Genomic DNA, 15608 nt, shown 5'->3' with positions numbered 1-15608 from the left:
AAACATAATATTTACAGGTTCTGGCTTGACAATATCATCTGTGTCAATTTATTCCAGACTTCCTGTGTGGGCAATTGGTGCTTCACAATTGCCTCTATGGTTTCATCTGCTTCTGTATACTTATAAAAATTTGGAGGCACATCGAACAGATGATTGATCTCGTTCATGATAAAAAATAGGTTGTCCACCCTATTATATAATGTTTGCCCTGATGTTGGCCCTGATTCTGCTGAAGTGCTGGGCTGTCCTGCAATTTGGCCTGCAGCAAAGGCATTGACCCTTTTAGTATAATTTTCAAGGGTAAGCAGTCTTCCCACACTGCTTAGTATGCTGGGGAGGCCTCTGTTTTGTAATGCCTGAAACCTGTCCATGAATTTGTTGATTTCAGTCTACATATCTTGGGTTCTCCTTTCCAATGTTCCAACCAGGTTTCGTAGTGTCAGGACCCTTTTAACCATTGAGATTGTCTCAGTCCTGTGAGCAATTCCCATGGTGGCCAGTTGAGAGCTTGTCCTGTTATTCAAAATGTTGATCATTCTGTTGGCAGCATCAGGCATGTTGCCAAGGCTTGCTCTAGCTCTGTGTATTTCCCTGTTTTCCTTTGTAATGAGTACTGACTGTTCATCTATGGTCTCAATGAACTGCCACTGATTGGTAATGGACTGGCCAATATTGGCCCACAGGACTGTTTTGAGCTCTGCTGTCACTTTATCTAGTGTGAGCTCTTTTTCAAGCTTAGTTATCCTCTTTTTCAGAGCTTTTATTTCCCTTTCCTTCTCAGCTACATTCTGTTTGCTCTTATCATATCTGTCATTTACTTTAGCCAAAGATTCTTTGGCTGAATTGAGCTCTAACATTTGAGCTTCCAGGACTTGAATTTCATTTTGGAGCTTCTGCATATCCAGACTATGAGTCTGCTCTGTTGTTGGTGCAGTTGTTGATGTAGTTGGTGCTGTAGGCTCTGTTCGCTGAGAAGGAGGGGCGGTTGTTGGAGCAGCTTCCTCAAGGTTGATTATTTCAGGAGGAGGCTGGGAGGTTTGACCTTCTTCTCTTTGCTTTAATGCTGCCTGTAGTGCTGCCTTTGCAGCCTCTGATTCTCCCAGTTTGTCTTGAGTTTGTATTAGCTCCTTGTATAGAGATATCAACAGGGTTGTGGCCTCTTGATCATGCCTTTGCTGGGCCACATCATCTGTTTGAGGGTGGATTGTGGCAGGGAGTTTGATCTTTCTCCTCAAGGCAGCCATGTCAGCATCCCTAAACTTCAATATCTCTTGTATTCCTTTGATATCTTTGGGATCATGCCCAATCTCAATGATTATGTCTTCCAAGGACCTTATTCTGTTTTCCTTTGCCTAGGATGATGCTCTCTCCAACTCTAGCTGAGAGGTTGTATTGTTAAGGCTATTTTGTAGCCTGTAGTTGTCTAATGTTTGGTCTGCCAGGGAAGCATAGACCATCTCACCCGTTTGCTTATGTAGTTCTATCTTATCCATTGGGTGGATATCCTTGGCAAGGACTTCCAAGTTAGTCCTCAAGTAGTCAGAGGCAGATTGGGGCTATACTGCTGTTGGCATGAAATGACTCATGATCATTTTGCCTTCCTGCACATCATATGCAGACATGAGTCTTTGCTGATTGGTGGGAGCCATGTTTAACAGATGGTTGTACAACTGTCTCTTGATGGGCTCATTTCTTCTCTTAATGTCTATGAACTGTTGTTTAATACTGGGCCCACCTTCCCTTTGCTGCCTTGAGGAACTCACTTCTCCTCCCATTGCTCTATCATGTTCCTGTTGAAAGGAACTTGCTGATGTTTCCCTGCTGGGTGGGACCATAACCAAAGACTGTCTTATTGGCATCTCTTCCTCTGAGAGAGGATTGATTCTCTATCTTTTTTCCCCATGAGTTGCTGATGTTGTAAGGGGAGTCTCTCTGTCCCTTTTCCTGCTTGTATCCTCCTTTTGTGGAGTTTGGAGTGTAGATGCCTCAGCTGAGGTCTCTTGCCTTGGAGGCACAGTTTGTTCAGTGGATTTAGGGGTTTCCACTGTTTGCTTTTGCTCGGCAGGCTGTTCCTCCCTTTGTTCTTCCTGTTGTTACTGTTCTTCTTGCTGCTGCCCTTCTCCCTGCTGCTCCATTTCTTCTTGTTGCTGCACTAGGGTTTCCATTTCCTCTTCAGTCATAGGAGGTGGTTGTTCCACCTGCTTTTCTTTGCCTTTGTTGGCTGGCTGTAGAGGATTCATGGCAGCTTGCTAATGTGTTGTTGAGGATGAGGCAGCTGCTCCAAGTGGTCTTCTATATGAGAGGGGGACCTGTCCACAAGTTTCTAAGTCAGCTTCCTTTTGAATATTTCTAGCCTCTTTTTCTAGCAGCTCCTCACTAGAAATTTGCTCTTCTAGGGTACCCCTTTCCCAGCTCAATGCATTGGCATATTGCTCAATCTTAGGCAGCCTTATGTGTGAATAAGTACCCAATTTGTATCTTATCCTCCTGAGGGAAACAAAATGATTGGGGTCATAGGGTATCCATTCAAAACTGGTTTGCAGTTGGAGGCCCTCTAGGATTCTATCTGCCTCTTTCCATCCCTCTTCTTTTTTGTTATATAGGAAGGGGCCCAGCTGGCTCCTTACCTTCAACTGTGCCTTCTTGTTCCTACTTTGGAAGTGGAGGTAGTCAACATTCCCAAATTGCCTGAAATATTCTAAGGCAAAAAGTCTCATAGGGACATACCTTGGCAGCCTATAAGGCTTCAATTCACATCCATATACTCTAATGACTGTATGATCTTGGTAAAAGTACCAATTACCAATGCTGTAGGTTTTGTTTAGGTGGAGAATTCTCCTCATGTCATCAGTTAACCTTGGAGGAGCAGCACCATACAATACTGTCATGGTTGGATAAATGAACAAGTCTATGAACTCATAGTATGTGTAGGGTGATACAATGGTACGGTGAAAAACAGAGGTCCAAAACACAACTGACCTTGGATTCCCCTGGGCATTGACTTGTTTCAGGGGAATAGGGAAGTTGGCTGGCTGATAAAACAAGAACAAATGGTATATGTATGAAGCATACTTGAACAGTCTTTCCCTTTTCAAATTCATTAGCTGGTCATGGATCCTATCTGCAATATATGTGGCATAGTCATAATGTACAGTTGGAGGCTTTCCAGGAGAGAATATAGACAGCATTGCCATTATAACCTCATCCACATCCTCCATTCCCATGAACCCTAGGACATAGCTGATCAAATCCACTAGCATTCTGCCCAATTGATTTAAGTATGTATATCCAATAGGAGGGGTTTTGATGGCTTCAGAGCCTGGTTGTACAAACAGCTGGTTGATTTTGATGATCTGGTCACTTGACAACTTATTCCCCTTCTTTATCAAGTTCTGCATGTGGAGGGGTGTCAAGGGCTTTGCAGTGTGGAAATGCAGCATCTCATTTATGCTCTCTGGGGTGATATGGAATAGAATTGAGCCTGTGGGGCTAAGGACAGCTCTTTGGCTTGGATCATAGCACTCTTGGCATCTGTGGATCAATTCTGGCATAGAATTTACCTGGGGGAGGTTGTAGATGGGCAAGTTTGAGTCCCAAATCCCTAGGATATCAGCTCCACTAAGGTGTTGGGCTTTCAACTCATTTAACAACTGAATATTATATTTGGAGCCTGTTGGAAACCAATCTAACATTTGATAATCCATATCTCCCAGAGCTTTCCATTCCAACTCCTAGTGAGGAGCATTGAGAGGCTTGATGTTCAGTGCAATTGGGGTTTCCATGGTATATTTGAGCTTCTGTCTTGCAGGTGAACTAGTTGAAGTGAGCAGCACAGCACAGAGGCGATTTCTTGCAATGCAAGTGTGAATTTCAGGGACCAGAGGGTGGAGTGAGCACACAGCAATTGAAATACTGTTTGAATTATGAATAAGACCAATGTCTGGTCTCCCTCTGTCTTTTACGGCAGGTTTTTAATGGATTGACCAACTGTCTCACGATTGCGAGAGAAGTTTACAGTTTCTTGATAAAAACTCGGGAAATTAAGGCTCAGCTAGTGTTTTTCAGGTTGCAGTTGGAAATAGAGGCGTTGCAGAGGGAATTGGCCAGTGAAATTGTGAGTTTTAGTGTTCCTTAAGCCTTCTGAGTAAATTTACAGTCAATTTAGGCGTATGGAGGGTAGACGACGAGAAATACCTGGCAAACAGCGTGCAGTGGTCGTGAATTTCAACGGAATTGGTGCTCTGGAGGTCTTCAGGTCGATTCCAGCGGGGTGGCGCAGTTTTGGACGTAAAATACCATGCAGTGAAAACAGTAGCAAATGAGCAAAAGATATGAAAAAACACGATTTTTGGCTAAATATGGACCTTTTGGCAATTTGGCGCTTTTTCTCGGATGACGTCAGCATGACGTCATAGGGTCGGGTCAAGCTCGGATGATGTCAGCCTGACGTCATCGGGTGAGGTGGCGAGATGCTATTGGTCCACGAGGATGATGCGGTGGCAAGCACGTTGGCAGAGATGCGGACAAAAGTGTTGATGCGATGGCAGGGCGGCGATGACGTGGGCATGACGCGGGACCAGCAAACCGGGCGGTAAGTGCCCTAACGGTTACGGTTTCTCGGGGCGGTTATGATATGGCCCTGAATTTGTCAGAGGCCGCTCTGAGAGCCTTGAACGGGCGACGCGTGGCCGCACACTGACGTAACGCAACGTCACTTTCTCGGGCGCTATTTCTCTGTCATGGGGGCCGCTCCGATATTAATGAGGACCGTCGGATCACTTGGGTCCGATCCGACGGCTGACGAGAGGGCGATGTGATCGATGGATAAGGATGCGGGCGGAGGAATAAACAAACATTTCTTTTGGGATTCGTGCTCAGTGGGGAAGATTTAGATATGGGGTTTTTCAATGTTTTTTCAATATATTTCGAAAAAATCAAATACATGCGCCAACTTTGGTTAAGCGGCATAAGTGGGTTTTTTGGGTTTTTCATAATTTCAAAAGGGTTATAGGTAGGAAGGGGTTTTTATAGGGTTTTCCTTTGCAAATGATGGTTTAATGAGTGGAATAACTTAAAGAAGGGAGAGGGGTAAGGCTTAGGTTCATCAAAGTGACCAGATGTCATTTTGATTCCCTTGTTAGAGAACCTATTGGCTATAATGCCAAGGGGAGGGATATTTATACAAAATTTGGGGTTTATACACCATGGTGTTAATACTATTTAGGGGAAAAGGTAATATAGGGGATTTACATAGTAGTGTTAGAGTTAATATGGATGAAAGAGTGAAAGAGGGGGGAAATCACTAAGTTTATTTGAAACTTACTTAGTTTAGAGAGTAGATCAAAATGAAAAGATTTTTAGACAAGAAATGTGGCTTCTAAAAGAGTAAGAACCACCATAAAACCATAATCTCTTCCATGAATCTCAGCTGATGAGGGAGTATTAGTAATGAAATGGAAAGGGGAAGAAGGGAGATTAGACATGCTTCTTGCTTGCTGCAACTTGATGAAGAATAACTCCATCTGAATTCATTGATTTTGCTTTGGTCAACAAAGTCAGCACCCATGCAATTTATAAGAAATGACCTTTCTGCAACCCCAACTACCTACCCACATCTATTCGCCTAGCATTTTTTATTTCTTCTTGGAGGGTGCACTTGGTCTTGCAGACCCTTACTTTCCTTTTCTTTTCTTTGGCTTTTTCTTTTGTTTTTCTATCTAATTCTACCCTTATTTCTTCCAAGGTCCCAGATTAAGCTGTTGGGAGCCTTTTTTCTCTACCTAAACTACTTGTCTGCCAAGATTAATCAGTTTGGACAGACTGCCTTCTCTATTCTACAACAGAAAATTCAAAACATGGCATGATCCAGATTGGGCTGTTGGACCATCCATCAAGCTTTAAGATAACATGAAACTATTTACACACCTTGTCTTCTTGGAAATATGGGAGCTTTGCACCATCAAAGCAGAGCATATTTGGCACTTTCATAGCCAATCATGAAATATGAAACCTATTGATATAGGTAGCTAACAGCAAGTTCATTCCAAGAGGTGTCAAGACCCAGGAAGCTTCCAAAATCTTCCTCAATGACACTTGCCTCAGTGAATTCGACTAGTGATGAGTAAGAGGTTCTCAATCACCAAGTGGAAGCAAGAACCTCCAAGTGGAATCAAGAACTGACAGAGGGAGAGTACACTAGTCAGATCTCAAGCTGACTCATCCTCTCTCCAAACATCTATAAATGGATCTCTCCTCCATGAGATCTAGAGGCTAGAATTTTGTTATTGCAAAGAATTGTTGTTGGTTTGAGACTGGAATCATTGGGTGCTTAATGCTTTGAAGGGAGGTGAAGATAGGAATTCCATTTGCTGGGAAGGAGATGCTGGATTGGAGCCTTCTTGGTTGTATCTCTTCCTGAACCTTGTTATTCATCAATAAAGCTATCTTGGTTTCTCCTATATACTGGTGTATCTTTGATGTATGATTGCATTAGTATGTTTAGTTTATTTCTAATCCTGAACTAGTTATGAATATGAATCTATGTCTTTGTGTAGTGTTCTCTTCTTGTGATCTTGCAGAAACCTGTTGAAGTTGGGCGAGCGAGAAGGCAAGTAGCTGGGAACTCTCAAAGAGAAGAGAAACCGGATCGAGGGACAAACGGAAGACACCAGTTAGTCCATCCATCTCTCTTCATTCTTAATTCATAATGGAAGAATACTAGAATGGCTGTCTCTGTTTGTTGCTAAGGCACTGTCACACCTTAGGTGGATAGGATCGTCCTCCATAGGCATTTTTCCCCACAACACTAATTGTTTTTTCTCATCCCTGGTCCAGCAACCCAAAAACACTAAATTTTTAAAACCTCAATTAAAACTATTATATCTAGCCTAAAGCATGGCTAGCTGCTGAATTGAAAGTGGTTTGAATTTACCTCTTTCGATCTCCTCCTCAACCTGAGACATTATAGGGGATAATAAGATTAAAAATGAAAACAAGTTCAAGACAAGACCAAGCAACAAACCGAGCTCATGATAAGATAGACTACATAATTCTAGTTCAGATAGGTCATTGAATTTCTCATTGTGTAGTCCTAACATTCAGTGGGGAGGCTCGCTAACTGGAATTGCGCAATGCGCAATTCAGTCTTGGGCCAAGGTCGGGAGAGACTATGCATTGTATTGTCTTAGTGGCCAAGATGAGAGGCTAGATCCTGGAACTTCATAGTGCATAGTTGGATCCAGACCAAGAGAGCCTTTGCGCAATTCCTGAAGCCAAGTTAGAATCATTAAGCTCCCAGATTACGCACTGCATGCAGCGAACAGTGATATCCGGGCAAGGGGAGCCCATATCTGCCCAAGGGGAGTGTGAAATCGATTAGATCTCAAGGATGGTGTGATTCTGAGTGTAGATTTTACTAAGTGGTGATCCATTCAAGAGAAACAAGTGTAGGATTTAATCAAACTAGAGGAAAACAAAGCATGTGAAGGGAGTCACCGAAATGGTGACCGTTGGTGCAAAAAAGGGAAAATTAACATGACACTTGGGAAAGGAAATCTAAACTTGAAATAAAACTTCTACAAGAAAAAACAAGTTAAAACACCAAATTTCATTCAAAGAAACAAGTGAAACAACACTCTCACAAGTTAAACAACATAAAGTGATAGAAAAAGCGAAAGTGACGATGATCATACCAAAGGTTCCTTGATATCCTCAGGAATGATAGAGGTCCAAGATCGAATGTGAAAATGAGCTCTAGCAACATTGATTAAATAGTTTTGGTCAAATTAGGGTTTATGACGTGCATGCCAAAAATCAAGGAAAAAGTGACACTTGGTGGCAGTTTCCAAAATAAATCAAGTTTCTCCTTCGGGTTGTAAAAAATAGATCCCTATTTTTTAGGGATGGATTTTTTCTTTTATATTTTTTCTTTCTTCAGGAAAAATTGTTATGCATTTCCCTCCGAGATAGTGCAGTTTTGGGGAGAACTGGGAAAGTACTTGGCTCATGAATTGCATGAGTTTTGAGCATAGATGGCTCTATGCAATTTCTAGGATGAGTGGCTTTGGGCAGCCCCTCATGTTCTGCAAAATTTCCAAGCTCAAGGTTGTTTTCCATCCAGTTCTACGGATTTCCTAGGCATAAGACCCACTGACTGTCATGACTACACAATTCCTAAGAGCAAGGCCAATTGCCCTCATGGATTGCGTAGTTATCTAAGGAAAGCCTAGAATTGTTGAAATACCAAGTCAAGAGATCGGCTTGTGGGTTAGAAAAAATCTGAGTGAGAAACATAACCCAATATTGAAAGAATAAATCTTAGTTGAAGCACAAGTACCTGGATCAGTGCGAGATGAGTTGTTGTGATTTATAAGGGAGGCTCCAAAACGAAGCATGGCAAAAATTTTGGAGGGGGGTTTTATCCGCTACAACAGGCTACTAGGTATGCTCCCCTAAAATTACCTTCATAGTTAAATCCCTTGACTCAAAATTTTGGTCAAAGTCTCCCTCAGTATGATGGCACTAGTGAACTTACCGCAAGACAACATGTAGACAAGGTCATTGATTTTATTGATCTTGAAGAGGTTGATCAAGAGGATGTAAATATGAGGTTATTGGCATAGGGTTTCTCTAAGGAGGTGAAAAAATGGTTGAGAGTTGTGAGAGCTAGAACTTTTTCCACTTTCCAAGAACTTGAAGATGCTTTCATTGCTAGATGGGGTGAGAAAAAGAATTCTTTGCAAATCCTTGTCGAGTATGACAGTTTGAAAATACATCATGGTGAGACAGTCCAAGACCTTTCAAAAAGATTCAACAAAGTTTATAAATCCATTCTAGCATATATAAAGCCTCCTCTTGGATTAGCCTTGCTCCACTACCCTAATGGTTTTGATCCAGAGATGGCATACCAACCTAGAGAAAGGAACCATACAACACTTGAAGACATGTAGAGAAACACATTTAGTGTGGAGTTAAACCTTTTGGTGAAAATGTCCAAGTTGAAGTCATAAAGGAAAGTAAGAATTAAACAAGAGCCTTCTATTTCATTTGAAGAAAAATTGGACACCTTAGTAAAGACCATGGAGAAAATGATGGAGAAGATGACACTGTCAGATAGAGTTGTCACAAGAGAACCCCAAGGAGGTCCGCAAATTCAAAATCCAAACTTTAGGGGCAGAAGAAGGTCCAAATTAAGAAAATGGAGAAAAGAGGTCGAGAACAACAACAACAGCAGTATGCGATACCCCCTTTCCAATAGAACTATGCACAAGATCTAGATGAGGAAGATGAAGAAGTGCCTACAAACTAAATGCACTTCTTCGGTGATAGGCAACAAACTGTCTTTTTAACTAAGGAAGACTAAGAGTGGTTTGAAAAACCCTTGATAGAAGAAAAGGAGTTTTTATTTACACAATCTCAATATGATATCATGATATGGTTTGAAAACCCCTTGATAGAGGAAGAGGAGTGTAGAAAGGGTTACCAAAATGCCATTATGTAGGTCCAAATGAAGTACAATTTAAGAAGTAAAAATGCTAGAGCCAGCTCTGCAAAGAAAGATATAGCAGGTAGTAGTTAGAAAAAGGATGAACCACGTAGTAGTAATCAAAACAAGGATGAATCTTCCAAAGACAAGGCAAGCAAGAAGGATCCAGCTCCTAAGGAGACTCCAAAGGAGACAAATAAGATGCAAAATCTTTTTAATTTTGAAGTTGAACTTGCTAAACTTAAAATTTCCATTCCTTTAAGTGAATTGTTAAATGATTATCGGTATAGGGTTCTTATTGTAAAGGCTTTAATTATTGAGAAGACTTTTGATACTATTAATGTAAATGATGATCATCTCGCCATCTTATTTGGACCGAATATTGAAGACAAGGGCAAGATGGTGAAGAGTCTCCTTTCTATGTGAGCCTAAATGTACATGATATAATCCTTCATAATGCTATGCTGGACTAAGGGGTTTCCCACAACGTGATGTTGAATGTAATCATGGAGAGACTTGGGCTTGATGTGACTAGACCATGCAAAGACTTGTATTCTTCTGATTCTAGCAAAGTGAAGTGTTTGGGACTGATAAAAAACCTAGTGTTTTCCCTATCTCAAATTCCATCCAAGAGCATGGTGATGGATATTGTAGTGGAAGACATACCTCCTAAGTTTGGAATGCTCTTATCAAGGTCATGGATATAAAACTTGTAAGGGGTTGTGGAAACTGACATGTCATATATCATTGTTTCGGTTTTTGGTGGCCAAACTAGGAGACTTTACCAGGAACCATTGATGACATACATGATTATCAGCAAGGAATATCCTACCAATCACCCTATTTATGTAGTACATTATGATTTGGATTCATTCATCTTGTTCAACATTGGGTTTCCTGAAGAGGAGAAGACAAGTCCAGTTGTCATTTCAGAGCTAGAGGAAGGGGAAGACAAGAAACTAGACATCAAGAAATATGATAATAAAGGTAGAGAGATGAAGGATGAGGTTGATGAATAAGAAGAGGAAAATCATATTTGGAGTATGCATTTTGATGTTGTGGCAAGTAAGAAAGTTATTGGTGTAGGCGTGTGGATTATCATTCCAGTAATTGGAAAATCCAAGTTGTGTTCCTTCAAGTCGGATTTTGACTACACTGAAAATGTAGCTAAGTATGAGGCACTCCTTTTGGGCTTGTATGTCTTTAGGGGATAAGAGAATATCAATCTATGGATATTCATAATTGATCATTGAGTAGATCAAAAGTGAATACCAAACAAAACACCCTCGGATGTGGGTTTACCATAATGTTGTCCTAGATTTTCTGGAATGTTTTCCTTATTACAATTTTTCAGTTATTCCTATGAGACTTGATGATGTTGCAGATGCCTTAGCTACATCTTCTTGTAAATTTGAAATTCTAATTCAACCTAATGAAAAGTATGAAATTAAAGTCAAGCATAGGCCTAATGTCCTAGATAATGTGAGGCACTGGAAACTTTTTGAAAATGATAAGCAGTTGGAAAATTTCTGATTAATGAAGGAATAATTTTCCTAGATGCGGATTGATAATGATAGCAGATGAGAAGAAGGTGAAAAGGAAAATTTTATAAATCAAATTAGAGAAAACTTGGACAAACAAGTGGCAGATTTGAAGGTGTTGTAGTTGAAAGGCAATGTCATTCCGAGAGGGTTGGTACCACTTGAATAAATTTTTTACAAAAATGACGTGGCTCAAAGGCCAAAATTGATACCTATCAAAAAAGGGAAGAGAATACTAACAAAGGCACATAAGAAAAGCCCAAAATGTTCAAGTTGTACAAATATTTAATTCTGAAAATGAAGCAGAAGTACATTGATCTTCTGACATAATTTTCTGATGTATTTGCATGGGGGTACAATCATTTGAAGTTCTATGATAAAGGATTCATTCAACATACTATCCCAATCAAAGAATACCAAATTCCATTCAAACAAAAGATGTGGAGGATAAACCCTATTTTGCTGCCTTTGATTGAAAAAGAGGTAAGAAAATTGTTTGACGTTGGAATTATTGTGCCCCTCATATTTTCTATGTGGTTGTTTAACTTAGTTCCAATCAAGAATAAGACAGGAGAAATCAAGTTGTGTGTGGATTTTTGAAATTTAAGCAAGGTGTCTCTCAAGGACAATTATCCCTTGCCCAAGATGGGTCACATTCTTCAAATGGTAGTAGTTTCAAGAAGGATGTCATTGCTGGATGGATTTTTGGGATACAACAATAGTATTGTTCATCTAGATGATCAAGGTAAAACTACATTTACCACACCGTGGTTGTAACCTTCATGTACACCAAAATTCCCTTCGGTTTGATGAATGTGGGAGCCACGTTTCAGCGAACTATGGATATAGACTTTGTTTATGAGAAGGACATATTTTTGGTCATATATCTGGATGACATCACCGTGTATTCAAAGTCTGGTGAGGATCATTTGCAACACCTGAGGATTGCGTTTGAAAAGCATAGAAGGTATGAAATCTCTCTGAATCCTAGGAATTCTTTGTTTGGGTTGGAAGAAGGTAAGTTGTTAGGACATATAATTTCCAAATATGGCATTAGAATATATCCTAGTAGAATAGAAGTAATTCAGAAGGTGGACATTCCAAGAAACAAGAAGGAAATTTAGTGTTTTTCTCGGGAGAATAAACTTCCTAAGGAGGTTTGTCCCTAACTTAGAAGAGATCATAAGGGAAATTACAAACATGTTGAAGAAAGATAATGATATTAACTCGACTGAGGAAGCAAGAAAATATTTCAATTAGGTGAAATCTACCTTGTCTGATGCTTCTATTCTTATTAGTCCGAATTACACTCAAGATTTAATTGTTTTTTCATTTTCTTCAGAGAATAGCAAAGAAGTTGTCCTAGTGCAAAAGAACTAGCAAGGTATAGAGAAACCAATAGAATTCTTCAGTAGGAGTCTCAGAGATGCTGCCCTCACATACAACATTATGGAGAAGCATGCCTTTTCCTTGGTGAAATATCCATAAGATTTTCGGGTGTACATTCTATATTCACACATCATTGCCTATGAGCCAAGCTCTACTACGAAAGACATACTTACTCAAAATGACCCGAAAGGAAAGAGAGGTAAGTAGATTGATATGTTACTAAATATGATGTGGAAAATAAACCCATGAAGGTAATTAAAGGGAAAGGACTCGGGAAGATGATGGCAGAATCAAATTTGCATGCACTTGATATTAATTTTTTGGATGATTTTTTGGAAGAGGATGATTCAAGATCAGTTCAACACGTATCAGAAATATTTGCTTCTTCTCCTTGGTATTCAGACATTATATATGTGTTGCAACATTTGGAAGCACCGCCAAGTTTGAATCAAAACCAAAGCTAGATTCCTAAAATTGAAAGCTATCAGGTTTTTTGTTATAAATCAGTCCTTATATTAGAAAGAGCCTTGTGGTATGTTTCTGAAATATTTAGTTGAAGATAAGGCACATAAAACCATAGAGGAGTTTCATAAAGTGGATTGTGGAGGACACTTTTTTTGGATGAAAATTACTAACAAAATCTTAAGGGCTGGTCTTTACTGGTCGATGGTGTTCGTTGATGTCTACAAAAGGGTTCTGATTTTTCATGAATGCCATATTTTTGAAGGAAAGAATAAGTTTCTCCCACTTCCCCTAAAACCTGTTACGGTTGAGTCACCCTTTCTGCAGTGGGGACTTGATTTCATAGGTGAAATCCACCCTACCTCATCCAAACATCATAAGTGGATTTTTCCAACCACTGATTATTTTACTATGTGGATTGAAGTAGTCCCAACTAGGCTACAGGTGCGGTTATCATTCAATTTTTGGAAAATAATATATTGTCTAGGTTTGGTTTCCCTCAGAAGATCATCATGGACAACACTGTTGCTTTCAAATCAAGGAAGATGGTGGAATTTTTCAATAAGTGTAACCTTAATCTTGGACACTCAACAACCTATTACCCTCAAGGTAATGGATTGGCTGAGTCCTCTAACAAAATTTTGGTTAACGTCATCAAAACGTTGCTACAAGAAAATAAAAGGAATTGGCATAAGAAGTTGGTGCATGCATTGTGGGTTAACCGAGTAAGCACTAAAAAATCAATAGGTATGTCCCCTTTTCAGCTAGTTTATGGAATATTTGTTGTTTTTCCTTATTTATTAGGAGCTATGGTGATAAAGTTGCTACGAGAGGCAGAAGTGGAAACCAATGATGTGCAAAGGAGGATTAATCAAATGATCCAATTACAACAGACTAGCGAAGAAGTTTTCAATAATACTTAAGTGATGAAAGACCATATTAAGAAGATCTATGACAACAGAACTAAGGTAAATGATTTTCATATTGGATACTTAATGTTAAAATGGGATGCCATGAATGAGGAGAAAGGAAAGCATGGGAAGTTTTAGAATTTCTAGAAGGGGCCCTTCAAAATTACTACTTTCCATGGGAAAAATGCTTACTTATCGAAGGACCTGGAAGATGAACTACTTGGAGGAGAGTCTGTCAATGTCATGCTTGTTTTGGAGTTTTTAGCATCTATGGCTAAATACTAATTCGCTAGATAAGTAGCTATATCTAGAACAACAGTTTAAAGTGTTTTAGACCTTTTCTATAAGCAATAGATAAGATGAGAAGATAGAAGACCTACTTGTAGTTCAACTCTCCTCTTGTATCAATCCTGTCACTCCTTCCCATAGTTAATCTACTTGAGAAGTACCCTGTAAACACAACAGAAGATAAAGAACTGATCAAAGCATACGATCTATTGAATATAAGTGAAAGGAATCAGATACAATTCACACGTATAAGCATTATTAACCAATGCAAACATATCGGAAAAAGGTTCAAACACTTTATTAGATATAATAAGGAATTACAACCATTGGTTTCTAATTCAAAGCCATTCCTCCAACTTGGATCCCATCCACATCACATCAAAAGCATGATAAACTTGTAGAACTACAATACTTGCTTCAAAGCAAAATCTCATAGCAGCATTATATCCTTACAATTCAACATAATCCAGCCCTTGATTACTTAGATGAGTGGTCAATTTGTAGGAAGATAAAGGAGGTTTTGTCATAAATGGTGGCATTAAATGGCCTTCCATACCTAGAATTAGTTCCACGAAGGAAGGGATGAGAGGATAGGATGCACCTTAACTCATTCCTCATCCATTTTAGAGCTCATAGGAGTTGGTAAGTGAGGGAACCTTCTAGATGACTCCAAAAGATAAGAATATTCCCTAAACCCTATGTGAATTCCACTCATCTCACCCAGCACAGGTGACAGGAAGCCTAAGTGCTCTACAGAGCACCCTGGTAGTGGACTCAACTGCTCTGCAGCGCATCTTTACAAGGGCTTACCTGCGCTGGTCCCTCTAGAGGCTTTTTTTGGATGTCTTCAAGTCATGAAACTATCTAGGAAGGAGTCATTCAAAGGGGTGACTTGTTTATGGCATGAAGAAACATAAATTAGGGTTTGATGAGCCCTAAAACATCAATTTGGATGTTGGGAATTGATGTGCCCAAATGGATCTATAACAGCTGCCCCCTAAAGCATGAAGTCGGAAAAATGTCAATGTCGAATGAAATGCTTTACGATGTGATGAGGAGGTATCAAAGTGGAAGGTGACCTGCATCAGTTACAATACATATATCATGATATTTGATTTTACATGAATTGTTGAGGGAAGGCAGGCCCATTCTCAGCTTATAAACTTTAACTACATGTACATAAACAATCGTCTACAGATATAGATCCATGATCGGAATGACCATCAATGTAAAGCCATTGTACATATGACTTAGTACTCCTAAAATCACAGCCCAGATGAATGAAACTAGATCCGAGGTCTTCTATATTGTTCAATCATTCTCTCAAGTATGAGTCTAACCATGTGAATATGTGATCTGAAGTCGAACATGGGAAGACACCATCTAATTACCAACCAATAACGTAAGTTGTTAACAGATGTGAGAGAAATCAACGTTAATGATAATGATCCTCAAGGTACTGCAGTACATTCTGCATGGTGTGAATGGATGATTTTATGTTGAACACCATAGAAAGTCTTTCAGTCGAAGGCC

This window comes from Pinus tabuliformis, chromosome 1_2 (assembly GCF_031772625.1).
Source record: "Pinus tabuliformis cultivar Carrire ecotype Pingquan chromosome 1_2, CPIR1, whole genome shotgun sequence".
NCBI classification, from domain to species: domain Eukaryota; kingdom Viridiplantae; phylum Streptophyta; class Pinopsida; order Pinales; family Pinaceae; genus Pinus; species Pinus tabuliformis.
Note: the sequence above shows the minus strand (reverse complement) of the source record.